General features: G+C 49.9%; 1 long non-coding RNA gene and 3 pseudogenes across 1 annotated transcript in view; 1 reads left to right on the top strand and 3 right to left on the bottom strand.

The window, feature by feature from the left end:
• The window catches only part of LOC144766969 (uncharacterized), a 164,306-nt gene that overhangs the window by 10,458 nt on the left and 127,097 nt on the right, over positions 1-26,751 (top strand). The window lies entirely within an intron of this gene.
• LOC144778063 (28S ribosomal RNA) lies at positions 16,782-22,161 on the bottom strand (annotated as a pseudogene).
• LOC144779827 (5.8S ribosomal RNA) lies at positions 22,564-22,700 on the bottom strand (annotated as a pseudogene).
• Positions 23,305-24,263, bottom strand: LOC144777069 (18S ribosomal RNA; annotated as a pseudogene).

Raw genomic sequence — 26,751 nt, 5'->3', positions numbered from 1 at the left:
TCAGTACTGTACGCTGGAGTATTCAGCGGTCTGTGAGGCCATGGGGCATGGGCACAGAGGGCGGCCAGTGGCCACTCCCGGAGCCACTCAGTACTGTACGCTGGAGTATTCAGCGGTCTGTGGGGCCATGGGGCGTGGGTACAGAGGGCGGCCAGTGGCCACTCCCGGAGCCACTCAGTACTGTACGCTGGAGTGTTCATCGGTCTGTGGGGCCATGGGGGGTGGGTACTGAGGGCAGTCGGAGGGCTGTATGGCTGTTGGTGAGATGGCACAGAGAGCAGCCATGGACAACACCCAGACCCACTGTGCACTGTCCACTGCAGTGTTCAGCAGTCTGTGGGGCTGTGGGGGTGGGCATAGTGTGTGGGACATTACACTGCTGGTTCTGGAGCCACCGGACAAAGGATCCACCCTGCACCAGAGTGCGATGCGGGATGTACAAAAGGTTGTAATGTGCAAACTTTTTGTTCATTAACTTATTAATATATGAAAATGTATTTCTATCGCACAAAACAGCTGCTGCAAAAGAGAGCGTCTTGGCGCTAGGCAGAGAATCAATAATGACAAGGAAAGCACAGTCAACCCTTCAAGCTATCTATATTCCATTGAAAGGCAGGTTTTGAGGTTAGCCTTGAAGACTGGCTCTATTTCAAGACAGCGAAGCTGGTCCCACAAAGAGTTCCATAATTTAGCTGCCTGGAAAGAGAAAGAACTACCCCTGATCCTCTCCTGGGTATTGTAGGAATATTAAGTACTATTCTTAGAATATTAATGCTCTCTTTGTAATCTATTTAACAGTCGGATTGGTTGTCCCAAATACAGGACATGTGCATAATGCAGCCTAGAAGTTGCTAGGGCATGTACAATATCTTTCCGTGCTTCAGCTGGAAGAAATTGTAGAATCTTTCTTAAGGCCTTTAATGAGGGAAAGCCAACTGCAACAGCAGCTTGCACCTGTGCTTGGAAGAATAGTTCTGTGTCTAGTTTAGCCCCCACATTTCTGGCTACTGAGGTTGGCATCAGGGCAACCCTCAACTCTAAAGGCTAGATTCTTTGAATGTCCAGAGGGGATACGTTTCCAAATATTAAAATTTCCGAATTACTTGAGTTTGCCTGAAGGCAACTACTTTGCATCTCTCATCATTAATGGACCTGCACTTGTCATTTTGAGTAAAGGCCCCACTAGTGCGGTCTTCCAGACATTGAAATAGTTTCCTTGCATGAGTGACAAGTTAAATAAGGAGTTGACCAAGCCCATTATGAAAAAAAAAAACTATGGCCCCAACGTGGACGACTCAGATTTCTATGCGCACATTTGACACCGGCTGAGAACGTTGCGGCCCTCGGCGACTAAATGGGGCGGAGACCTGTACCTTTACTTGGACCCAAACGTGAGCAGGTCAGCTAAAGGGGAGGGGAGTTGAGAGGGAAACAGTTGGCGCAGATGATGCGCAGTGAAATGGACGACTTTGGCCTCATTGACATTTGGAGACTCAGGCATCTGAGCGGTCCATTGTGCCTGGTATTGCTTAGATTACTGTCTGGAAACAAGGCAGCTGAACACTTGGGTGCAAGATATACGCCACTTGCCCAAAACACTATCAGATCACGCACCTTCTGGCGGTGTCTATCCTAATACACGCCTCTAGATAGTTCCAGTGACGCCTACACCCCACTGAGCTCTTAGGCTCAGTTTTCCGGGACACCGTGAGGAAAACTATAGTTGAATACTAGACCATAAATACAGATTTGGTTGACAGCCCTGGGGTTCTCTGGGATGCATTCAAAGCCACCATTTGTGGGGTGCGCATGAGAAAGTGCACAGGGATCTTGAGGGACATCCGCACCCAGTTAAAGAAACTGGAACACAACATGGAGAAGTTGGAGCGGGAGTATGAGAGAGACCCAAAGGCAAGCAACCTGGCACACATAAGGAACCAAATCTCTGAGTATGAGACTATGGCAGAGCAGGAGTCGCGCCATCAACCCCGTAGGAACGTGGCACATGCGTATGGAGAAGCTGACAGACCGGGAAATATTTGGCCATGTGGTTGAGATCACCATGGGCGCCGACAGATGTTATCCAAGTAGGTAAATGGAACACCCTGCTATGACACCCCCTCCCCTGGTGTGGAATTCTCTGATTTTTTTGCTCAATGAAATAGTCCCCACGAGGGAACAGCAGCTGCCGAGGTCTCAGGATATCTGAAAGATATTGCCCTGGCATGGTTATCAAGGGGCCAGAGAGAATACCTGATGCAACTCGTCACAGTGGAGGAAATTAAGGAAATATTAAGTATGCACCCCAACAACAAGGCTCCGGGCCAAGATGGCTTGTCGGGTGAATTCTATAATGAATACACGGATCTCTTAGCCCTGAACTTGCTTATGATGTTTGAAGAAGCATACGATAAGCAAGTGCTCCCCCCGTCACTTTGGGAGGCCTTTTTGATAATGATTTTAAGGCCCATAAGCCCCCAAACCAAAGCTCCACATATCGGCTGCTGTCATTAGTTAGCATAGACATGAAAATACTGGCCAAACTATTAGCGACCAGAGTGCAGCCACTGCTCACCAACATGATTATACCAGACCAGTCTGGCTTACTCCCTACCTGCTCAACAGCGCAGAAACTAAATACCGTCTTTGCCATATTTCATCAGCTCGACCCCTCTTTGAAAGCCCCCACAGTCTTGCTAGACGCCGCGAATGCATTCGTTTCAGTTGAATGGTCCTTCATGTTTACTCTCTTACTCAGGATGGGGTTGCCCCGAGCCTTCCTCTGCTGGGTTTGCTTACTATATACTGCCCGTGGTTCGACTCAGGGTGAATGGGGTTACATCTGAGGCAATACCCATACACAGGGGAATGAGACAGTGCTGCCCACTTTTGCTGATCTTCTTCACTCTGTCGTTAGAACCTCTGGCGTGTGTTATATCCCTGCGACATGCGGTGGCCGTATTACGTTTTAGACTCCAACCATTAAGGATTTTGATGCACGCAGATGGCATGACCATTTATGTTTGGGAACCAGACATTTATCTGGACCCGATGATTTGGGAATATATTCATTTTGAGTGGATGTCGGGCCTGAGCATAAACTGGACGAAGTCCTTTGTGACAGTGCTGTGGCATTCTGTAGCACCTGGAGACGATTGAGACTTCTAACCGTGGTTCCCAGATAGAGGAGGTTGGAGTAGTCTAATCGCGATGTCACCAGGGCATGCACCAGAGTCTGACTGGCACCAACGGGGAGCAGGTCAAGGATCTTCCACAGACTCTTGAGTATACCGAAGCACATCCCAACCACTCCATTAATCTGGGGAGTAAACAATAGGTCAGAGTCAAACATCACTCCAAGGTTTTTAGCCTGCCGACAGGGCACTGGAGTGGTGCCTAGGCATGCTGGCCACCATGCCGAGGACCACACATCTGGACCACCCCCCACCACGAGCACCTCAGTTTTGGTCCCATTCAGCTTCAGGCAGTTGTTAGACATCCAGGAGGCAAGCTCCTGCATGCAAGCACTGAAGCTGGATGCCGCAACATCGGGTGCCCGTGACAGCGAGATGACCAGCTGTGTGTCATCGGCATATGACACTAGTTGGATGCCATGGATTTCCACAATATTGGCTACGGGGGAAGCATATAGGTTAAACAGGGTAGGGCTCAGAGCAGAGCCCTGAGGAACCCCTTGATCAAGATTGTAATGTTCTCCCTGTCTTACCTGAAAGCCCCTGTCGGACAGAAAAGATTGGATCCACTTCAGCGCTGACCCAGTGATTCCACCCTTGTTCAGACACTGCAGCAAGGTGAAATGTGCTACAGTGTCGAAAGCTGCACTTAGGTCAAGTAGAATGAGGGCCATCGTCTGTCCTTCATCCACCCCTTGCCTGATGGTCTCAGTGGCCATAAGCAGCGCAGACTCAGTGGAGTGGCGTGAGCGAAAGCCAAACTGAGTTGGATAGAGCAGGTTGGCTTTCTCCACATATGCCATTAGCTGAAGATTGGCCACCTTTTCTGCCACTTTGGCCAGGTAGGGAAGGAGTGAGATAGAGCGAAGATTATCTAGCCTATCCCAACTTAGATTAGGCTTTTAGGTACTGTATTGGATACAAATGATAGATCCAAAACATCCCTAATATAAGGCTCAAGGATCTCGATACTCCCGGCAAATAATTTCGGTGAGCCCGGATCACGAGGGGATCCTGACTTGATGGAGCTGCAAATCTGCCGAAGACCGTATGGATAGTATGAATTCCCTACTGGAAGAAAGGGTCTGCAGATGGTCACGTCCGTCACTCGCCCTTGCCGATAGTGTCGCCATCATGAAAATAATAGTATTGCCAACATTTCTCAATATATTCAATACGATTCAAATGACCCTCGCACAGGAGTTCTTTAAATCGCTTAACTCACTCTTAATATCATTCACATGGGCAGGTAAACACCTAGGATTGCATGGAGGATGCTCACTCTCCCGTTTGAGCAGGAGGACTTTGCAGCACCGGATATGTGTGTATACTACTTATGCACTCAAGATCAGTGCGCACACTATTGGGTCTCTCCCCCTGACTTTACACCACACCTAGCAATAGAACACGATGCTGCACACGCAGTATCACTCAGAGCCTTGATCCCGCACGCTATGAAGACCAAAAGATCAACGGAAATCTCCACTATCCCGTGCACCACTAAGGCATCGCAGCAGCTGGGTCATAGAGGGCGCAGAACTCTGCTGTATGCGAAGACACTACCGTTAGCTCCCCACACAGCAATGTCAGTCACGGCGGAATCCAAGGCGCTAAGCATACTAGCTAAGATAAAGTTGTAGACAATGGGTGATGTGTTCCCGGATGGGAAATGTATGGAATGGACTACATTTTGCATACCTGCGGCTGTGCACTTTCATGCTTGGACTGTACCCACAGTTCCTGGGGGAGCCCCCGGCTTTGTCAGCACTCAGTTACTTCTGTTCACTCCAACTAGACAGTAACTAGTCACCAGGATATACAACGCATTATACCTGTCATCAGTCCAGCAACTCCATAGGGGGCAAATGGAATGACATCCTAGATCCACGCCTCACCCCGTAAGAATGGACGTTCTGCTGCACACAAACAAGGGAGCTCATCTCTAATGTGAATTTGTGCATTATTCACTTTAAGATTCTCCATCAGATGTACCACACACCACTCACACTTTAGAGACATAGCCTTAGCGAGGATGATAATTGTAGTTGATGTGGATCCCCAGGGGCTGATTTTCTACATTTAGCTTGGGGCTGCCCCCGAATACTCCACTACGGGGAGAAGGTTACACACATCCTTACTGAGGTGGTGTCTGAAACAGATCAATGTACTCCAAAAATATGTATACTTGGATTTTTATTCATTTATTTATTTATTTATTTATTTACTTGTAACGCGCAACAGCTACCCGCAGTGGGTTTCCCGGCGCTAGGGATAGACTCAAGAAGAAAGAAGTATCAGGTAATATCGAGCAGACCAGGACAACGGGCAGATCACTCAAAAAGCAAGGTCTTAAGTCCCTTCCGGAACTGCAGCAAGTTATTCTCCAATTTTAGAGCAACTGGTAAAGCGTTCCAGAGCTTGGGCCCTAGATGAGCGAAAGACTGCCCGCCCATTCTGGCAAGTTTGAATCTTGGGATAACAAAGTCTCCATTACCAGAAGATCTAAGGGTTCGATGAGTCCTGTATGGTTGAACTAAGTTCTGTAGGTATTTAGGGGCTGTGCCCTGCCTAATCTTGAACAGATAACATAAGGCTTTAAATTTAATCTGGCTTGAGATTTTAAGCCAGTGTAAGTCACGCAGAGCAGAAGATGCTGAAGTTCTCCTAGGAACCTTCCGAAGCAGGCGGGCAGCCGCATTGTGGACTACCTGAAGAGTCTTAATGGTTGCAGCATCAGCTCCCAAATAGAGAACATTACCGTAGTCCAGGCGGGAGACAACCAATGCCTGGACAACAGTTCTCTGAGTGGATTGGGGCAGCATCCATAACATTTTCTGGAGCCATCTTAAGATGGAAAAGCAGATCGCTGCAACCTTTGTAGCCTGCTGCCTCATCGATAACTTGTCGTCAACAAGGAAACCAAGGTTGCGAACTACTGTGGCTGGTTGTGGAAGTGGTCCCATATCACTAGGCCAATGTTGGGGGCCCCATAGATTTTTATTCTTTCCCAATATCACCACCTCTGTCTTCTCCCCATTTAATTTCAGACAGTTCTTCTGCATCCACTCGGCCACGCGTACCAGGCCGAGCTTTAGAGCAGAGGGGCTGTTCTCATCTCTGCCTGACAGAGAGAAGACAATTTGGGTGTCATCGGCGTAGGAGAATAGCGTCAGCCCCCCTTCCTCCACAATGGTGGCCCAGGGTCTTACGTAGATATTAAACAATAAGGGGCTGAGTATAGACCCCTGGGGAACACCATAAGCCAATGAGCAGATTGTAGATGTAGCTTTGGCTGAGAAAACCTGGAAAGTACGCCCACTAAGAAAGGAGGCAATCCAGGCTAAAGCCGGGCCTGCCACTCCCAGGAAGCGGAGAGATCTCAAAAGGATGGAATGGGACACGGTATCGAACACGGCACTCAAATCCAGCAGGATGAGTGCCGATGTTTCACCTTGATCGATACCGTGTCGTAGACTCTCCGTAACTCCGAGAAGTGCTGTCTCTGTGGAGTAGTGAGCTCGGAAGCCGGACTGGGATGAGTGTAAAGAACCAGAACTCTCCACTAGATGGTTCAGTTGAGTGTTGACATGCCTTTCCAGGATTTTCGAAAAGATGGGCAACAGGGATATGGGCCTGAAATTAGAAGAATTCGAAACATCCGCACCAGCCCTTTTTAGACGGGGCACCACCATTGCATGTTTCCATGCCTGGGGTACATGAGATTCCTTTAAAGAGGCATTTAACAATTTTGTAAATACCTGATATAAGTTAGGATCTAACGTCTTCAGGATTTTGGCAGGTAAAGGATCGCGGGGAGACCCTGATTTCACACTATTCAAGCATGAAAGGAAGGACAGTTGCCATTCCGTGAGCTTCACTGAGGTGACGGGAATTTCAGGCAACAACGAAAATCCAGTCTGGGATTTCTCTGCCGAAGGAGTAGAACTCAGTGAATCATAGATGCGCTCAATCTTTGAAATAAATAACTCCGCCAGCAACTGACATTGAGCCTCATCCAAGGAAGGGGGAATTGGAGTAGTATCAGCTCCTGTTAATTTCCTGACAACGGAAACCAGAACTCGGGGACAATTTTGCGCTTGCGTTACCGTATTCGTGGTATAGGCAGCTCTCGCACTTTTGCACTGCTTATGGTAACCTCTAAGGGCTTCCTTATAGGCCACTTTCCGCGAGACGGAGTAATTACGCCTCCATCTCCTTTCAAGCTTCAACTCCTCTGAGAACCAAGGTACAGGCTGACGATGTGACATGGAACACTTAGATGTCAAAGGGAGCATGGTGTCCACTGCATTGCTCAACCATTTAGATACCACCTCATTTAGCTCTGATATGGGCAGATTGGCCTCTGGAAGAGACCCTAAAAGATGCCGATTAAACTTAATGGCATCAAGTCTACCCCAGCGACGTATCTGCTCGTCTTTGCCCTTACTGCTCCTGGACTTGATCTTGTTAGGTGGCAAAGAAAAAAAGACAGCATAATGATCAGACCACTCCAGAGGGCGAGCTTACTGTGAGCAATCATATTGAAGATTTGAAAGAATTGGATACAACAGATGACCCGCGGAGTGAGTAGGTCCGGAATTACACAGTAAAAGATCAAAGACTTCAAGGTCAGATAGAAGGTGTTGACTTATAGTGCAGGACGAGTCTTCAAGATGAAGATTCAAATCTCCAAGAATAGTGAAATTAGCCACCCTCAGCATCAGAGGGGCTAGTGCTTCCACCAGGGAAGACACCCAGAGATTAGCATTGCCTGGAGGGCGATATATCAAGATGCCCGACAATGTAAATTGAGCATTGATCGTAAGCTTAAAGAGGACGGCTTCACATCCACGGAGAGGGAAAGCTTCAAGTTGGCAAGTGTACATTGATTTAAAAATTATGGCTATACCCCCCCTTACCAGTGTCTCTGTCCTTTCTCATTATTACATAGTCATTCGGGATAGCAGCTGCAATATCTGGCCCAGAGCTCTCATGGAGCCAGGTCTCGGTTAAAAAGACAGCATCCGGATTCTCATCGACAAGGAAGTCATGGATATGAAACTTATGCTTAGGGAGGGACCTGCAGTTGATGTTCCAAAACTTCAATGGGGGGGCGAGCCATTGCAATTTTATTTTTCCTCGGCCTACCGCGTGCTTGAGTATAAGACATTCCTTTGCACCTTGACATTTTCCCCATAGAAAAAGCACAACCCGAGCACATAAAATTGTGTGCTGGTAGGACACACTGAATGCAATCTGCGCGAGGAACTTGCCTCAATAGTTGGAGTTCTTCACCGGTGTATGTGTAGACATAAGTGGGAGTAGCATCCGAGACGGAAATTAATCCAGAGGGTCCAGCCCCTGGGCCCGTCCAAGCGCGGATGGGCGCAGACGGGCTGGACTCAGGCTGGACTCAGGCGTGACTCCGGCGTGCGACCGGCGCACCCACTGCACGCTACCGCTACGCGCTAGCGAGGCCATCTTAAATAAGGCTCTCGAGTGTCCTGCTGGCCACTAGAGCGCATACAAAGATGGCGCCTCCAGGCGTCCCGTTCTTCCCCCAATAAGGCCGCTGGATACGTGAAAGCTCTGAAAACGGCTTGTCCTAAGTGCATGGCTGTTAGTCTCCTACTGGCTAAAAGAGGGGTTGCAAAACATTGGGGGCAAAGAACATATCCTAAGTTAGAGGGGTGGTATAAGGACATAGCGTATTGTAGAGACCAAATGAAAACATATGCAGAGGAATTGCTGAGCGCCTCCAGACTAAACAAAGACCGATGACGACGTACCCCCTTGCCCTTCCGGAGTGATCCCCGGCTGAACAAAGACTGTAGTATACTGTGATGAGCAATATTGGTTCCATGTGAAAAGTGTATCACCATATGCCATGTTATCTGCAAATGTATCAATATCAGTGAGCAATTATTGGTAAATGTTTTGTTATGTGCATTTAACTGAAATGCGATAAAAAAAATTACAAATTTAGAAACACAAGCCTTGGCAGCAGCAACAGAGATGGTGAACGAAAAAGGTGCAGCGTTGGAACCAGCGAGGTCTGAGGGACTCACCAAGAGCAGGAGAGTCCGAGCAGACCCGAGCGAGCAGAGGAGCCCACTGAAGCCAAAAGAAAGACCCTCAAGAGGACCCACTGGCCGAAGGCACAGGAGTCGCAAGAGGACCTCCAGCAGCTCACCAAAGATGCAGGCCACGGTGCAGAAGATGTGGTGAGGAAAAAGAACTTTTCAGGAAGAGATGCTGGAGGCTGGAGCTTCTTGTAGCTTGAAGAGCACCGGAGGACAGAGTCAACAAGCCTTGGGAACGGCAAGTTGATGTGAAGCAACTGGGTTCTTTTCCAGCGGTTCCGACCAGGGATCTCGGCCTCAAACTTGCTGCAAAGACAGTACAGGTCTCGAGGGAGTTGCAGAACCACCACATGTGTTCCTGAGCCTTTCAGGGTTCGTGGGAGATCAGGAGCAGCAGACTGGTCAGCTTTGTTACAGTACCTGCAGATGCAGGGGAGTGACTCCTTCACTCCAAGGAAGATTACTTTGGATGTCTTTGATGCCCACAGGCCTGGAGAAGAACCTGGATGAAGCACAGGCACAGACAAAGCGGAATACTGGCAGGATGACGAGACCAGGAGCAGCAGGAGTCTTCCTTGATGCAGTCTCGGTTCCAGGCGAAGTCTAATGAAGTCCAAGGTGCCTAGACGGCTGAAGTTGAAGTGGTTTCAGATTGGAATCAGATTTGAATCTTGTCCCATGACGAATATGAAGAGCCACCCACAGGTATACTTGGGGCTTACATGGGTACACCAGTAGCCAACTGGGAAGGTGCCAAAGTACTTACCATTGTCAGATTTAGGGAGGACGCACAGTGGCTGGGGTCCTGATTGGCAGGATCCCAATCAGACTCTTCACAAAACAGAGGAACACCAGCAAAAAGTGGGGGTGACCATGAAAGCAGATCCTACCTTTGTACAGGAAAAGTAGCTGTTCTGGACATATTCTGGTTGCAGACGGGTGTAGATGGGCTTGCAATTGGTGTGCTGTGCTAAGGAGTTCATTTTATGGGTAAAGAAGTTCCAGTAACCCCGCCCCAACCTCAAGAACTAGATCATGTACTGCTCAAATATATCCTGAGGGCATGGCTTATATGTACTGAGACATTTAATGCTGGTGCATTAATCTCATTAGCTGAAAATGGGAACTCTGCAAGCAACCTTTTTAAAGTTAGGGTTGTTTTCTTTATTTCGTTTTCTGGAAGTGGGTACATATTGTCATTTATTTCATTTTTAATTAAAGATCAGTATTTAATAACCTAAATATATTGTATAATTAAATAACAAATATGCACTATTCCATATATGTTAACTTTAATTTATATTTCATTATATTTGTATCTATTTAAAATCCTTTAATTTCATTTAATATGTTTTCCTATGAGATTTAATTTTCTATGGAAGGGTGTTGCAATACCAGTGGTTGGCCATCAGTAGTGCTGGATATACTACAAAAGTGTAAGTTACTATAAAAGTGTAAGTTATTACAAAAGTCCAGTTTGTGAATACCACAAAGTAGGTAATTTACTCAAGAGTGTAAACTTACTTAAAAGTGTAAGTTAGCTTTGCGAATCAGTCCTGCATTGTGAGAGGGACTGTCTACTTAGGTGAAGAGAGGTGTTGTAGCCGAAGAAGTGTCTTATAGCAAAGATGCACGGCAACAAGACATCTCTACTCTCAATATAATAATAGGGTTAATAATAATATCACCAGAATATTAACTTATACACAAGCAAATACTGGCATATAATTCCATCTGCTTCGCTGTCGCTGTGTGAGGTGTGGACATTGCATCTCGTCCCCTCTTTGCTGATGAAAGTTTTCTAGAATTGTAGCCACTTTGCTGGTCTTGAAAGATGTCCGTGCCTCCTTCACTCTTCCTCTCTATTTCCCTCTCTCTTTATCTCTCTCACTCTTCATCCTCCTTCTCTCTATCTCTACCTCAGCCTCTCTTTCTCTATATCTTTCGGTCTTTCTAGCTTCTTTTCTTCTCTCATTCTGCCTCTGGTTCTCCTCCGCTCTCGTTTTCTTTCTCTCTGAAGTTTCTTCTTCTCTCTTCTTTTTTCTCTTTCTCTCATTAACCTTTTCTCTATCCTTTCCCTCCAACCATGTGCCTATGGACAATATAGCCAGGATTAAAAAAAACACATTAGGGCTGATTTACAAAAGTATTTATGAAGAATGGAATTTATAATGGAATAATACTAAAAGAGTAATATTTTACATACTTTATTTTTCCTTCAATCTTTTTCAGTTTTGTTCTCACTCTCTTCCACTTCCCCCTCTGTCTCTCCATTTTTTTATCTACCTGTATCCCTCTTTCTCTTGCTTCCTCTATTTCACCCCTTTTTTCTCTCTGTCTGCATTTCACTCATTCTCCCTTCTCACTCCCTGTCTTCCCTTTCTCTTGCTCTGTGTCGTTCATGTTCTCCTAGTCTTACTCTCAACTCTTTGTCTCTTTCTCTCTCTCGCTCTCTCTCTACTCAGCTTTCCCCTATGGCCCTCTTGCTTTCACTTTTCTTTTACTCTCTTTCTTTTCTCTTTTCCTCTCTCTGCCTGTAGCTCTCTTTCTTCCGAGCCCTCTAATTTCATCTCTCTTTCTCTCTCTTTCTCTCACATTCTCTCTCTCGGTCTCTCTCTCTCTCTGTCTCTTCCTCTTTAAATCAGTCCCTCTCCTTTTTCCCCTGCAGCAGTGACCCAGTGTGACCGACATAACAAACAAGGAGGGCCCGGTGGACAAGACCACACCTGTGTAAGACACGAGCCTGGAACTGAAGATTCCTCTTCCTGGATGGGTTTATCCCCCTACCTGAGACAGACACTATGCCTCCGCGCAGGTAAGTGGACTTTATTTCAAAATGTTAAATTGTTTGTTGAATTAAAAAATATAGTACCAGAAATTAAACTTTAAGCCCCTTCACAGGAGTGTAATAAGGTTTACATATATTTTAATGACATGTCTCCTGCCTTTTATATATCAAAAAACCCATTGAAATGAGAGAAATGTCCAGAACAAAAGATCTCAGAGAAATGTGAGCTAGATGGCAAAGAAAAAATGTAATAAAGAAAGGGAAATATTCCAACTGATTCGAAAACTGATAACAGAAACCATGAATATCTAATGGTGAAACACTGTAAACCCCTGACTCAGAGATATCCAATGTAGGTCCAAGAGGGCTGGATCCATACAATAGGATAACTACATGAGATACCTTTACATTCACTCAAACCACTATACCATAGGATAACTACATGAGATACCTTTACATACACTCAAGCCATTATATCATACGATAACTACATGAAATGCATTTACATTAGGGGTGGGCAAATATTCTGTTCCACCCGTGGAATTGGCAGAATTTTGGCCACTTCGAGTTACTCTTTAACACAGAGTTCTGTCTAAATTCCTTCAATTACCATCAGGCAGACTTTTTCTCCTTTGAGGCTCCAGAATATGCGAGCTGGTGAGAGTGAGTGAGATTTGGCGTCCCCCAGTACAATTTTCTAACGTAGGTGATTGCCGGCGCTTGCGAGCAGTTGTGGCCAGGGGGCTACCATTGGAGTAGATTTGCTGCCACTCAAGTAGATTTTCTACTGAGCACCAGCAACATCACCACGAATAACCGAGCGCTCTTCTGCAACACACGGTGCAGTTTGTGCTGATTTTTAGAGCTACTCACGTTACCGTTGGTAAATTATAGTGCAATCTGCATATTTTATACCTATCGGCCTAAATCTGTGAAATGTCATGGAGTTTTTTGTAACTCTGCGAGTTGTGCCCCCCTGGGGAGGTGTGGTGCAGCAGCCAGGGCAGCTGACTTTGGCGCAAAGAGCTCACGGTTTGATCCCTGGCTCCGACGGCAGATCAGCCCAGCACCATGTGACCCTGGGCAATAGCTCACTTAATTTTCACGACGGCCCCCAACGCCTTGGGACCCATAAGGGTGAGTAGTTTGCGCTTTACAATTACTGGATTCACGATTTTATTTTACCCCTAATTTGCATACACTGAAACAAAGCACTAGTGGGGATCCAGCTGGGATTCAAGGTATTGGGTTTTACATTTTTACAATAAACATTTTTACATTACACACATTTCCAATTGGCGGAACAGGGCTATAAATTGATGTGGCCGGAATCACAATCTTTTTGTGCTAAAACTGGAATAGGAGTGTATGTTTTCAGACTTCTATGTCAGAAAGCTAGCCACAAGGTCACATCCCCTATCCTTAGACACGTTAGGATCACCGTACCTCACACTGGGAGCCTTTCATACTACTGAAACCAGGGCACCTGTCAAGCTATGACGAGATGACGTAGCAGATGTCAGCAGAGACCTGTGAAAAGTAGGATAAAACATACAATGACTGGGAAACCCAGCATTTATGGTTACGGGTTGTATTGAATTCGAGGTTTAAAGAAAACAATGCTTAAATTCGGTAGCGTTTTATATCAGGTAGGATTAGACATTTATATTTGTGATTAATCACACCTTTTACCCAGCCTAGTAATCTAGATTTTATTTAAACCTGGCTTCTGTATATTTTTCAAACATTTCTTTAAACTTCAATAAAGATGCTTTTACTTTAGTATGACTGTATCATTACATTTTGTTCCTAGTTCTGGTTTAGCTGATAACATTGAAAACTAGAAGTTTGAAGAACTTCTAACATTGGTGTCAGATAACATAGTAAAGGACAAAGTAAACATCACATTATCTTGAAGACTGTTACTAATCGAGCTCTAAACACTGAACTTGATGCCAGATCAATAGGAATCCGCTAAAAAAAATGTGAGAGACGACTGTGCCTTGTTCAACAAAGGTAGCATTTCCTGTTTGCTAACTAGGGGATTCCAATCCACCCAGATATTACTATTCAAGCCCCTCAAATCTACACACATCCTGTTGGAGCCATTAGTTTGCACTATACTATGGAAGAAAGCTACTCCAATGCTTCTTTCGGTTCAATCGGTCCTATTTTGCCTCACTGGTCAATTTTAACCTTCAGTGATTTGATATAAAAGGTCCTTCTAGACCACAAGTGTTTCATCAACACAATCTGCAGAAATCTTTCCGGATTCCTAATTAAATTATGATACGCAGGGATTATGTTAATCTAAATCTCTTAACTCTGAACCCGTCAGACTGGAATAATCCGCCTTTGGGTTGCAGTCAATTGCAGAACCTACATAAAATTGGCACACATATACATCTTCACTGAGTGTTCCCTATTTTGATCTATGTTCTATTAAATAATCAGTAGGTTTTGGAACTCTAGAGAGAGTTAGAATTGGGGGTTTCTAGTTGGCAGAGGTAGGTACCTTTGACCAAATAGGGACTCTTGCTTCTAGTCAGGGAAAGGAGGGTACACTGCTGGATAACCCTTGCTCACCCCCTTGGTAGCTTGGCACGAGCAGGCAGGCTTATCTCAGAGGCAGTGTGTAAAGCATTTGTGAACACATACAGTAATAGAGCGAAAACACTACAGATGGACATCACACCAGTTTAGAAAAATAAGTAATCTTTACTAGACTTAACACAAGACCAAACAACAAAAATCCACAATACTGTCATCAGTAGGGGTGGGCAGACAACTCCGCTCCGTGGCTAGCCACCCCGGATCCCCGGCCCGGTACCTGCTTCGGAAAGCAGTCAGGCAGGTGAGAACCTCCCCAGGCCCCGGTGGACCACTGTCCCCAGCGCCCGACCCTCGGCTGGCTTGCAGTACGGGGGGCTCCCGCACCCCGGGGCACGCCGGATGGAGCTTGAGCTCCAGGCCTGGTCCCAGCTTCCGAACCCCAGCCAGGCAAGGGAGAGCCTTCCCGGGCCCCAGTGGACCCCCTTCCCCAGCCCCCAGACTCTCAGCTGGCTTGCCGTACAGGGGACTTCGCACCCTGGGACCCTGGAACGGAGCACGAGCCCCAGGCCTTGTCCCAGCTTCCAAACCCTGGCCAGGCTGGGGAGAGCCTCCCCGGGTCCCTTTTGACCCCCTTCCCCAGTACCTGGACCCTTGGCTGGCTTGCAGGACAGGGGGCTCCTGCACCCTGGGACGGAGCATGAGCCCCAGGTCTGGTCCCAGCTTCCGAACCCTAACCAGGCCAAGGAGAGCCTCCCTGGGCCCTGATGAACGCCCAGACCCTCGGCTGGCTTGCAGGACAGGGGGCTCCCGCACCCCAGGGCCCGCAGGACGGAGCTCAAGCCCCAGGCCCGGGCCCAGCTTCTGAACCCTAGACAGGCCGGGGAGAGCCTCCCCGGGCCCCGGTGGGCCCCCGTCCCAAGCGCCCAGACCCTCGGCTGGCTTGCAGGACGGGGCGCTCCTGAACCAGGGGACACTGGGATGGAGCGCGAGCCCCGGGCCCGGTCCCAGCTTCTGAACCCTAGCCAGGCAGGGGAGAGCCTCCCCGGGCCCTAGTGGACCCCGTCCCCGGCACCCGGACCCTCGGCTGGCTTACCAGACGGGGGGGCTCCCGCACCTTGGGAAACTGGGACCGAGCCCAAGCTCCGGGCCCAGCTTCCAAACCCTAGCCAGGCCGGGGAGAGCCTCCCTGGAACCCGATGGACCCCGTCCCCAGCGCCCAGACCCTCAGCTAGAACCAAGGAGGGTTACACAGAGGCCACGTCCTATCCCCGACGGCCTTCCCGGGGAGCCCATTTTTCTCCACTATTAAGCCCCCACGTAGTGGGGGCTTACAGAACTTTGGGGAAGGACAATAGTTAGAGCAAGCCCGGCTGGCCGGCAGGCCAGCCATTTGGTCACCCAACCCGCAGGGCCATCTGGACACCCACCCAGCAGGGCCATCTGGTCACCCAGCCCTCAGGGCCATCTGGTTACCCAGCCCTCAGGGCCATCTGGTCACACAGCCCACAGGGCCATCTGGTCACTCAGCCAGGTGACCAGATGGCCCGGGATGACCCAGCGCCCAGATGGCCTGGAAGGGTGCCGTACCCAGTCGCCCTTGCAGTCCGATGATGGGTGTCCAGGCGCACCGAGGCAGCCGCTCGGGAGACTCCTTCCCCAGGGCTGCTGCTCGCCTCCCTGCCCGACTGTAAATGTAAATGTAAATGTAAATGTGTGACTTCTTATATAGCTCACTAATCACCCCTAAAGGTCTCAAGGCGCTTGCTTTGGGAACCCGTCCTGGTTTTTCCCTGTGAGATAGCCCCTACTGGGCACCCCCAAGGTGAAAGCCAGGCATCCCGCTGCGGGAGTGTGAACCTCGGCTTTGAGTAGGCACCGAGGCGAGAATTATCGAGTCTGTGGACATTTTGAGCTCAAGACCCTGCCGCATCGGGAATTGAACCCTGGTCCCGGTCTGACCTCTGCTTCTGGGTCTGCCTCCTCTAACCAGTGAGCCACACTTCTCCCCAGGGGCAGGAGCAGCGTGAAGGAGAGGCCCAGGCCATCTGGTCACCCTGCCGACCCGCAGGGGATGGTAGCCCCTGTCCCCACACCCCGGTGGGGCAAGGATGGGAGGGTGAGGCCCCATGCCGGAGGGCAAGTGGTGGAGGCAGCCTCCCACAAACTTGTGTTATTGTTACGGTTTAGAGGGGCGTTCAGTCATAATCCCACAGATAGTAGTTTCACCCCATTGGCTCCTGAGCCAAGCACATATACCAAAGGTCTGAACCTGCGGTTCCTCTCGTACTGAGCAGGATTACTATTGCAACAACACATCATCAGTAGGGTAAAACTAACCTGTTTCACGACGGTCTAAACCCAGCTCACGTTCCCTATTAGTGGGTAAACAATCCAACGCTTGGTGAGTACCGACGTCGAAGGATAAAAAAGCGACATCGCTATGAATGCTTGGCCACTACAAGCCAGTTATCCCTTTGGTAACTTTTCTGACACCTCCTGCTTGAAACCCGAAAAGTCACGGTCTGTATCCATACTGAAAATCGAGATCAAGCGAGCCTTTGCCCTTCTGCTCAGCTGTAAGTTTCTGTCCTCCCTGAGCTTGCGTTAGGACACCTGCGTTATCGTTTGACAGGTGTACCGCCCAAGTCAAACTCCCCACCTGCCACTGACCCTGGAGCTTGTCGCACCTGGCGGGCGCCGGGCGCTTGGAGACAGAAGTGAGAGCCCCACGGGGCTCGCTCCCGCCTCACCGGGTAAGTGATATTTCACCTGCGGCCCGAGGGCCTCCCACTTATCCTACACCTCTCATGTCTCTTCACAGTGCCAGATTAGAGTCAAGCTCGACAGGGATTTCATTCCCTGCTGATTCTGCAAAGCCCGTTCTCTTGGCTATGGTTTTGCTAGATAGTAGGTAGGGGCAGTGGGAATCTCGTTCATCCATTCATGCGCGTCACTAATAAGATGATGAGGCATTTGGCTATTCTGTACCACTTAACGGTGGCTCATTCTGGGTTATTATGCTGCCCATCAGCATCAATTCGGTTTTGCTTCCAACAATACAACATTCTTTCGCTCCGGAGTACAGCCACACTGAACGCTGTTCTCACTGGAACTGGGATCACGTAAAGGTCGGAGATAGTGCACCCTGCAGTACTATTCCAATAATTTAAAATTGTCTACGAACAGTCCTGAGAAATTAAAATATGGTTAGCAGGACATCAATAATCAATGTGTGATAACTATGTCTATGAGATTAATTGAGACCTAATCCTCAATCAAGACATTTCAATAAGTATGATGTACACAATTATATCTAAATTGTTATAAGCACACATTTATAAAATATACACATCTACAAATTACACATCTAAGTAGAAAATGCACATCTATAAAATTGTAAAAATTCACATCTATAAAATTCACATCTATACTCAATCTTGTGTCAACTATAAACCTATATGTTAAAACAATATGCTTTATAAGGGTGACATTTGTGCTGCAAGAAAGTGTACATCTCAGTATAAGCTTGACCGAAAAGTCACGGTCTGTATCCATACTGAAAATCGAGATCAAGCGAGCCTTTGCCCTTCTGCTCAGCTGTAAGTTTCTGTCCTCCCTGAGCTTGCGTTAGGACACCTGCGTTATCGTTTGACAGGTGTACCGCCCCAGTCAAACTCCCCACCTGCCACTGACCCTGGCAGGTGGCATGATACTCAATTGTCCATGAATACTTGGCACATTTAAAGAGCGTCCATTAAAGTAGTCAGGCAAAAAAATTTCTTGAATGGGAAAGACATTTGCAGACCTATATCAGCTGGGACAACATCATTACATTGAGGCCAAATACCACGACATACTGCGATAAAGCCATGAAATTTTACAGTGTTACATTTGGTGAGACCTTTGATTTGCTGTGACAGATCCTGATAGTATTTAACTTTACTCTCAAACGCTAATTCAAGGGAATTCTGTGAGTTTTCATATCGAATTGAAACATCCATCACTACAGCTGTACAATTTTTGGTAAACACTACATCTGGTTTTCGTAGTTCACCTTCATTATTCTTAACATGAGTTTCCCTATATGCCATCCAACCACACCTTTTTGCTCTATCAATGAGCAGTTCCAGAATTTTGTTGTGTCTTTTTATCCTAATAATGTCCTTGGTTTTAGGACATGCGCCTGAAATATGAGAGATTGTTTCGCAAGCATCATTACAATATCTACAAGTAGCAAATGTGCGATATCTTTCTCTAGCGTTGGTTTCCCTAGTAGATAAAACATTTGCTCTTAACATCAGCGCAGCTATGTATTGGTTTTCTTTCATTTTGTTATGCTTGCTGATCCAGAGGTTTGAGGTTGGATTACTTGCTAAATATTTTATACCATTTTATAACGTTTACCCGCGCTTCATTGAATTTCTTCACTTTGACATTGAGAGCACTGGGCAGAAATCACATCGCGTCAACACCCCCCTCGAGCCTTCGTGATGCTTTGTTTTAACCCCTTCTATGCTAATGACAAGGTCAGCTCATCATGCAGTACACTGGACGTGTGCTTATGACGAGCTGACCTTGTCATAAACAATGGGAAAAAAGAAGATTCAGCGTGGGAGAAAAATCTCCATAGCATTGAAGGTGTTAATTAAACAGTCGGATTCCCCTGCTCCGTACCAGTTCTAAGTCAGCTGCTAGGCGCCGGCTGAGGCAGAACGCCGGCCCGCCCCCCCGGGAAGAGGCAACCATTGCAGCTGGGGCGATCCACAGGAAGGGCCCGGCTCGCATCCAGAGTCGTCGTTGCCACGTGTTAAAGATTGGAGGGATTTCTTAGCATGAGCTGAAAGCCATTTTGTATTTCGCAGCCATTTTAGGTAGCCATGTGCTCGCCATGTGCTGTTTCCCTCTTCAGAGCCTTGCACATTCTCAGAAGGGCCTACCTAGTAGAATGCAGCTTCTCCTCTTGAATAACTGTCAGGCTATTTTTGCTGATGTATGGAGAAGTAACTCCCCTCCCTTAGTCTTATGCTGACTATATAACTCTAAGCATATATAAGGCCCCAGTTTTCTGTACTCCTTAGACTGCCTCATACAGTTGCTAAGGGTTCTGTGTGACGTAGTCTCCCTCATTTGAGGTTATTAAAGATGTTACTTTTATATTACAGCTTCTGTGCCAATTTCTTCTTTGTTGGTTTAAAAGGACCAAGGATCACTGAGACCCCTGGGAAGGTTTCTATTTTCTTCACCTCGAGGGAGGCGCCTCATCCAGCCGCGGCGTGCGCCAAGCCCCGCTTTTTGCCCCAGCCCGACCGACCCAGCCCTTAGAGCCAATCCTTATCCCAAAGTTATGGATCTGACTTGCCGACTTCCCTTACCTACATTGTTCCAACATGCCAGAGGCTGTTCCCCTTGGAGACCTGCTACGGATATGGGTACTGCCCGGCGCAAAATTTACACCATCTCCCCTGGATTTTCAAGGACCAGAACAAGCTCGCCGGACGCCTCCAAGGCTCAGGCCCCTCTCTCGGGGCGAACCCATTCCAGGGTGCCGTGCCCTGCATCAAGAAAAGAGAACTCTCCCCGGGGCTCCCGCTGGTTTCTCCGGGATCTTTGCATTACCGAACTGGACCCGCAAGGGCGCCCGTTTCCACCACTCTGGGTTCGGAGATCTGAACCTGACTCCCTTTTGATTGGCCGAGGGCATTGGAGGCCATCGCCCGTCCCTTCTGAACGGCGCTCACCCATCTCTTAGGGCCCATGTCACATGAACCCTTCTCCACTTCGGCCTTTAAAGTTCTTGTTTGAATGTTTGCTACCTCCATTAAGATCTGCACCTGCGTTGTCTCCACCCGGGCCCTTGCCCGGGGCTTCTGTTCTCACCGCAGCAGCCCTCCTACTCATCACGGCTTAGCCCCCGTGGCTCTCAGAGCCGGCGACGGCCGGGTATCAGCCCAAAGCTCCAGCGCTGTCCATTTTCAGGGCTAGTTGATTCGGCAGGTGAGTTGTTTGTTACACACTCCTTAGCGGATTCCTGTTGTCTAGATCAACCAACACCTTTTCTGGGGTCTGATGAGCGTCGTCTTCGGGCACCTTAACCCATCATTCTGTTCATCCCGCAGCGCCACTTCTGCTTACCAAAAGTGGCCCACTAGGCATTCGCATTCCATGCCCGGCTCCATGCCAGTGAGCCGGGCTTCTTACCCATTTAAAGTTTGAGAATAGGTTGAGATAGTTTTGGCCCCAAAACCTCTAACCATTCGCTTTACCAGATAAAACTGGAGGCTCCGAGTGCCAGCTATTCTGAGGGAAACTTTGGAAGGAACCAGCTACTAGATGGTTCGATTAGTCTTTCGCATCCTATACCCAGGTCGGATGACCGATTTGCACATCAGGACCGCAACGGACCTCCACCAGAGTTTCCTCTGGCTTGGCCCTGCCCAGGCATAGGTCATCATCTTTCGGGTCCTATCACGCCCGCTCATGCTCCACCTCCCCGGCAGAGCGGGCGAGAGGGGCCGGTGATGTGCCTGCAGCTGGAAGCTCGGTGGGATCCCACCTCAGCCGGTGCATGCCGGCCCTCACCTTCATTGCACCACAGGGTTTCGCTCGGCCCTCCGACTCACGTACGTGTCAGACTCCTTGGTCCCTGTTTCAAGACGGCTCGAGTGGGTAACTGACATCACCGCAGACCACTGACGCCCGGCGTGGGCCTCCCCGCTCGGCGGCACGATGCATCGGGGCGCACTGAGAACTGTCCGCCCCAGTCAGTAGTCACGCAGGGAGCAGGGGACGCAGTCCCCCCTTCAACCGCACTGGCACGCCCAGAGGGGCAGCCGGAGACGGGTGCACGGGGGAGGGTTTGGAGGCAGTCGTATCTCACTCTGCCCTGTGGACATAGCAAAGCTGTTGCCAGGGGGCTGTAACAACCTCCGCCAGAGAGGAGTGCCACCTGCCACCACAAAGCCTTCCCAGCTGACCCGGAGGCAGTCGCGGTGCACCGCTGCAGAGGAAATTCACCCTGCGGAGGCCGGATAGGGCCCAGAAGCCGGTCCCACGGAGGGGATCCAGAACTCCCGGGCCACCGACCTTCACGCTGTGTTGAATCCTCCGGGCGGCTGCACGGACCCCACCCTTTTAGCTCTCTATGGTTTCACGCCCCCTTGAACTCGCTCTTCAAAGTTCTTTTCAACCTTCCCTTACGGTACTTGTTGGCTATTGGTCTTGCGCCCATTTTTAGACTTAGATGGAGTTTACCACCCACTTTGGGCTGCATTCCCAAGCCTCACGACTCCGAGAAGACCCGATCCCGGCGCGCCGGGTGCCGCTACCGGCCTAACACTGGCCACGGGGTTGAGCCTCGATCAGAAGGACTTGAGCCCCCGAAGCGACGCCGGGGAGTCAGTCTTCTGTACACCACATTTCCCGCATTCAGCGCTGGGCTCTTCCCTCTTCACTCACCGTTACTGGGGGAATCCTGGTTAGTTTATTTTCCTCCGCTCAGCAATATGCTTAAATTCAGTAGGTCGCCATGTCTGATCTGAGGTCGTAGTCAGAAGAAAATGCTGGAGCATTAAGGGGGAGCCAGGGAAGGCCAGCCCCCTGCCGGAGCAGGGGCCTTGCATCCCGGATCGCATCTGGAGGGGTTTCGCCCTCGCCGGGAAAGCCAGCCACGGAGGAGGGCTCCCGAGGTGCGTGCGCACAGGCAGCCAGTGGGATACCACAGTCCGCCACGGGCTGCACGCAGCCAGGTGCCCAGGGACGGGCCCGGGGCGGACCGGTCGCCAGACCTCTTCTCGGGGCTAGGTGCGCCAGCGGCGTACCTCCTCAGCAGGACCCTGCGAGGGACCCTGCTACAGGCGATTGGGGGTTTGACCTTGTGGGGGGATGAAGGGGAAGTGGAGCTCACCCTGCACGTCCTGGGGAAGCCCCAGAGTGATTGACGATTGAGCGACTTTCCGATAGGCATAGAGCCGCAAGGTGCGTTCAAAGTGTTGATAGTCAATGTGTCCCACAATTCACACTAATTCTTGCAGCTAGCTGCATTCTTCATTGACGCACGAGCCGAGTGATCCACTGCCAAGAGTCACAGACAACTTTTAGAAAACGTTCACCCACATCAGGGCGAAGGAGAGGTGGGAGGAAGGTGATGTCGTTCGTCCACCACCCGCGCGGCAAGACAGCCCAGACGCCCCGTTCAAGGCTTCCTCTCTGGGAGTCAGACTGCACTGTTGGGAGAAAAAAAACATTGCAAGGCGCTCGGCTTGTTAACCCAGGAGTCACAACGCGGGACTGGGTCGAACCGGGTACCTGGCAATGAGGGAGGGTCGTCCCACCTCCACATCAGCCATCCGTCACTGGGTGGCCTGAGCCGTGCCAGCGGGCTGGCGATCAACCCACCACCACCCTCCCCTGGGTCGGAGGTGCTGGAAAAGAAGAGTCAGGCAGCAACCCATCCCGCACACCTCACACCGAGAGGAGCCGGGGTCCCCTTGCAGGCCCTCGGACCCTTCTCTTCTAGGCCGCCCTGCCGCACGAGAAGGGCAGCTCCTCGGTCACCCGAAACCCGGTCAGGCTGGGACTCTGGCGCAGGAGGGCCCAACCGGCACCAGTGCCTTTTTGAGGGAGGGGTGGTACCAGCCCGGGGATGCACTGCCATCGGTTTCCCCCCCACCACTGGGGGAGTTCTGCTGGGTGAGCTTGGGTTCCATCTCGGAGAGGGACAGGGGATGGTCGGAACCACGATGGTATCTGATCATCTTCGAACCTCCGACTTTCGCTTTGGTTCGTCTTGAGCTGGTCAAAGAATTTCACCGCTAGGGGCACAATAAGAGTTCCCCAGGCCGTCCCTCTTAATGGTGCCCCAGTTCCGAAAACCAACAAAATTGAACCGGAGTCCTATTCCATTATTCCCAGCTGAAGTATTCAGGTGACCGGCCTGCTTTGAACACTCTAATTGTTTCAAAGTAAACGCTTCGGACCTCCAGGACTCTCAGTCAAGAACATCAAGGGGGCACCGAGAGGCAGGGGCTCGGACAGGCGGTAGCTTGCCTCACGGCAGACCGCCTGCTCGATCCCAAGATCCAACTACAAGCTTTTTCAAAGATGTCAACTACAAGCTTTTTAACTGCATCAACTTTAATATATGCTATTGGAGCTGGAATTAACGCGGCTGATGGCACGAGACTTGCCCTCCAATAGATCCTTGTTAAAGGATTTAAAGTGTACTCATTCCCATTACAGGGCCTCAAAAGAGTCCTGTATTGTTATTTTTGGTCATTACCTCCCCGAGTCGGGATTGTGTAATTTGCGCACCTGCTGCCATCCTTGGAAGTGGTAGCCGTTTCTCAGGCTCCCTCTCTGGAACCGAACCCTGATTCCCCATTACCCGAATGTATTTTCACCGTCACAGGGACGTGCGATCGGCCCGAGACTATCTTGAGTTTGATCTTGGTCTGATAAATGCACGCATCCCGGTATGTATTAGCTCTAGAATTACCACAGTTATCCAAGTAACAGATGGAGTGATCAAAGGAACCATAACTGATTTAATGAGCTATTTGCAGTTTCACTGTACCGGTCGTGTGTGCTTACACGAGCATGGCTTAATCTTTAAGAAAAGCATATGCTACTGGCAGGATCAACCAGGTAGCCGCACCTGCTGACGGGATGGGGCCGTATGCCCTTCTCGCCGACTGGCAACCTTCACGCACCCCTCCCTCTCGGGAGCCTGCCAGGGGAAGGAGCCCACCCTCCTGGGCAGGAGGGCTAACTGGAAGGGTGTGGAGAGGTGCGGTCGCATGGGCACTGGCAGGCCCAGCCGTCTCACCCTGGAGGGAGAGCCAGGCCGAGGCGAAGCCTGAGCGAGACAAAGGGGTGCCAGAGCCTGGCAGCGGCGGCACCCCACGGAACAGTCATTCCAAGCTGCTGAGGAAATGTGCTGGGCAGAGAGGGGTGACAGAGTGGTGCGCTGGACCTTCGTACCAGCTGGGCAGCAGCATCTGAGGGCCTGGTGCCACCCGACCCCTTCCGCTCGGGTCAAACCACTGGGGGGCATGAGCTGCCGGGGCTGCTCGGCCTTCGCTCAGTCCATGCAGAGTGGAAGCGCTTTGCTTGAAACAAAAGCCATGGATGGCTGGCCAAGCAGCCCATCCCTAAAAGGACCATCGGGAAGGGGCTGTGAGGCACGTGTGTACCCGGACCCCTTGGGGCCCCGGCAGGAGGGCCTGGGTTCTGCCTTCCCCTGTTTCAGAATCGCTGGACCTCACGGAGGTCTGATTGACCCTCTCACTAGTAATCCGGAGGAAAATTACCCCCTTTCTTGTAATCCATGCACACGAGGTGACAAAGGGGACCCAAGGCGTGAAAGTACCAACCTCAGAAGCACCCGACCCGGAGCCCGGCAGGGCCCCTGGACCCAGCCGGGGTTCCCAGGCCCAGAGGCGCAAAGGAAGCCTCCCCAGGCCTACCGGACACCATCCCAGGCACCCTGCCACGCAGCGGGACTGAGGGCAGAGCCCGGCGTTAGGAGGCCACCCTCCCAGGGGCTGCAGGGAGCCCCTGAACCCAGCCGAGCAAGGGGAGGCTCCCCGGGCACGATGGAACCCCCTAATGGGCCTTTGGCTGGGCAGCAGGCGGGGGAACGGCATAGCCCTAGTAATCAGAAATAAGTCTTTAAAATGGTAGAAAATAGCTTCTTTCAATGTAGATGGTAAATGCAACACTTTACTCTCAAAGTACCTTTGGTGTGTCACGCAATGCAAACAAAAGGGTCGATGGAAAGTTGATGCACGTTTTTTTACACTCAGATGCGCCGTTTCTTACTACGGCCCAGTGACGATGCGACAAGATGGCACCTCGATGCGACGATCTGGTGCAATGCAACAAAATGGCGTCTTTGATGCGACAACGTTGGATGCGATGCGTGCACGCCCCACGGCCTTACGGCGAATTTGGTAACTTCTGAGCCGCGACAGGCCCTATGACATGCTTCTCCGTTGATGCGGCGGCGACATCTGCGGCGGGGACATGCTTCTCCGGTGATGCGACATGCTTTGTCGGTAATGCAACGGCGAACAGCTGTGGCAGCGGCATGCTTCTTCAGTGATGCTTCTTCGGTGATGCAATGGCAACTGCTGTGGCTGCGACACGCTTCTCCTTGTTGCGTCGCGCTTCCAGCTCCCAGCGACCCGCAGTTTTCTCAGAGGGCCCAAACAACAGTAGGCACCTCTCTGCAGGTAGAATTCCCAGCAAGGAAATTCAGGGGAGGTAGAGGTGAAGTGTTGTATTCCTGAGACTTCTGGCAGGAGGCAAACACACTTCAAGCCCTTGGAGATTCTTCTTCAGGATGATGAAAAGTGCACAAAAGTTCTCTTCCCCTTTACTTGGCAACTGAAGTAACCACTGCAGGCCAACCCAGAAATAGCAAACAGCACAAGGGCAGTCTCCTCCTTCAGCGTTCGTGGTTCTTCTCCTTGGCAAAGGGTCTTCTTGGTTTCCAGCAGTGATCTAATGTTCTGGGGTCGGGCCCCTATATTTATTTCAGTAAATCCTTTGTCCTCTGACGGCAGAGGGTGCCTGTGCCCAACCAAAATCAGTTTGGTGCAGCTTCCTGGCAGGAGGTGGAGACAGCATTGTTGAAAGCAGACCTGGCCCAGGTAGCTCAAAGGAAATCTCCTCCCCTACTCTCTATTCTAAGAGGGCTGAGGTCAGCGAAAGGAAATACCTGCCCCCCTACTCTCTATTCAATGCAGGTCCTATTAAGCCCGGCCTTGACCCATCAGACTGCTGGTGCCAAAGCCCTCTCCAGCCCCCTGTCACTCACAAACCAGACATGGAATACACAAACCTAGCAGAGGCATGCTAGATGGTTAGGCAAGAAAATCCCTACTTTCTAAATGTGGTATTTTCAAACACAGAATGTAAAAATCACCCTCACTAAAAGATGTAGTCACCAGGGAATATCCTACCTTTCACATACAATGCACTCTGCCCATGGGGGTACCCTGGGACTACCTTAGGGGCGACTAACACATAGAAAAGGGAAGGTTTAGGGACTGGCAAGTGTGTGCAATTGCCAAGTCGACATGGCAGCCCCAGGCTGCACACATGCTCTGCAATGGCAGGCCTGAGACATATT

The sequence above is a fragment of the Lissotriton helveticus genome, chromosome 1_1 (genome assembly GCF_964261635.1).
Source record: "Lissotriton helveticus chromosome 1_1, aLisHel1.1, whole genome shotgun sequence".
NCBI lineage: Eukaryota > Metazoa > Chordata > Amphibia > Caudata > Salamandridae > Lissotriton > Lissotriton helveticus.
The sequence above is the reverse complement of the archived record's forward strand: the minus strand, read 5'-3'. Positions and strand labels throughout refer to the sequence as shown.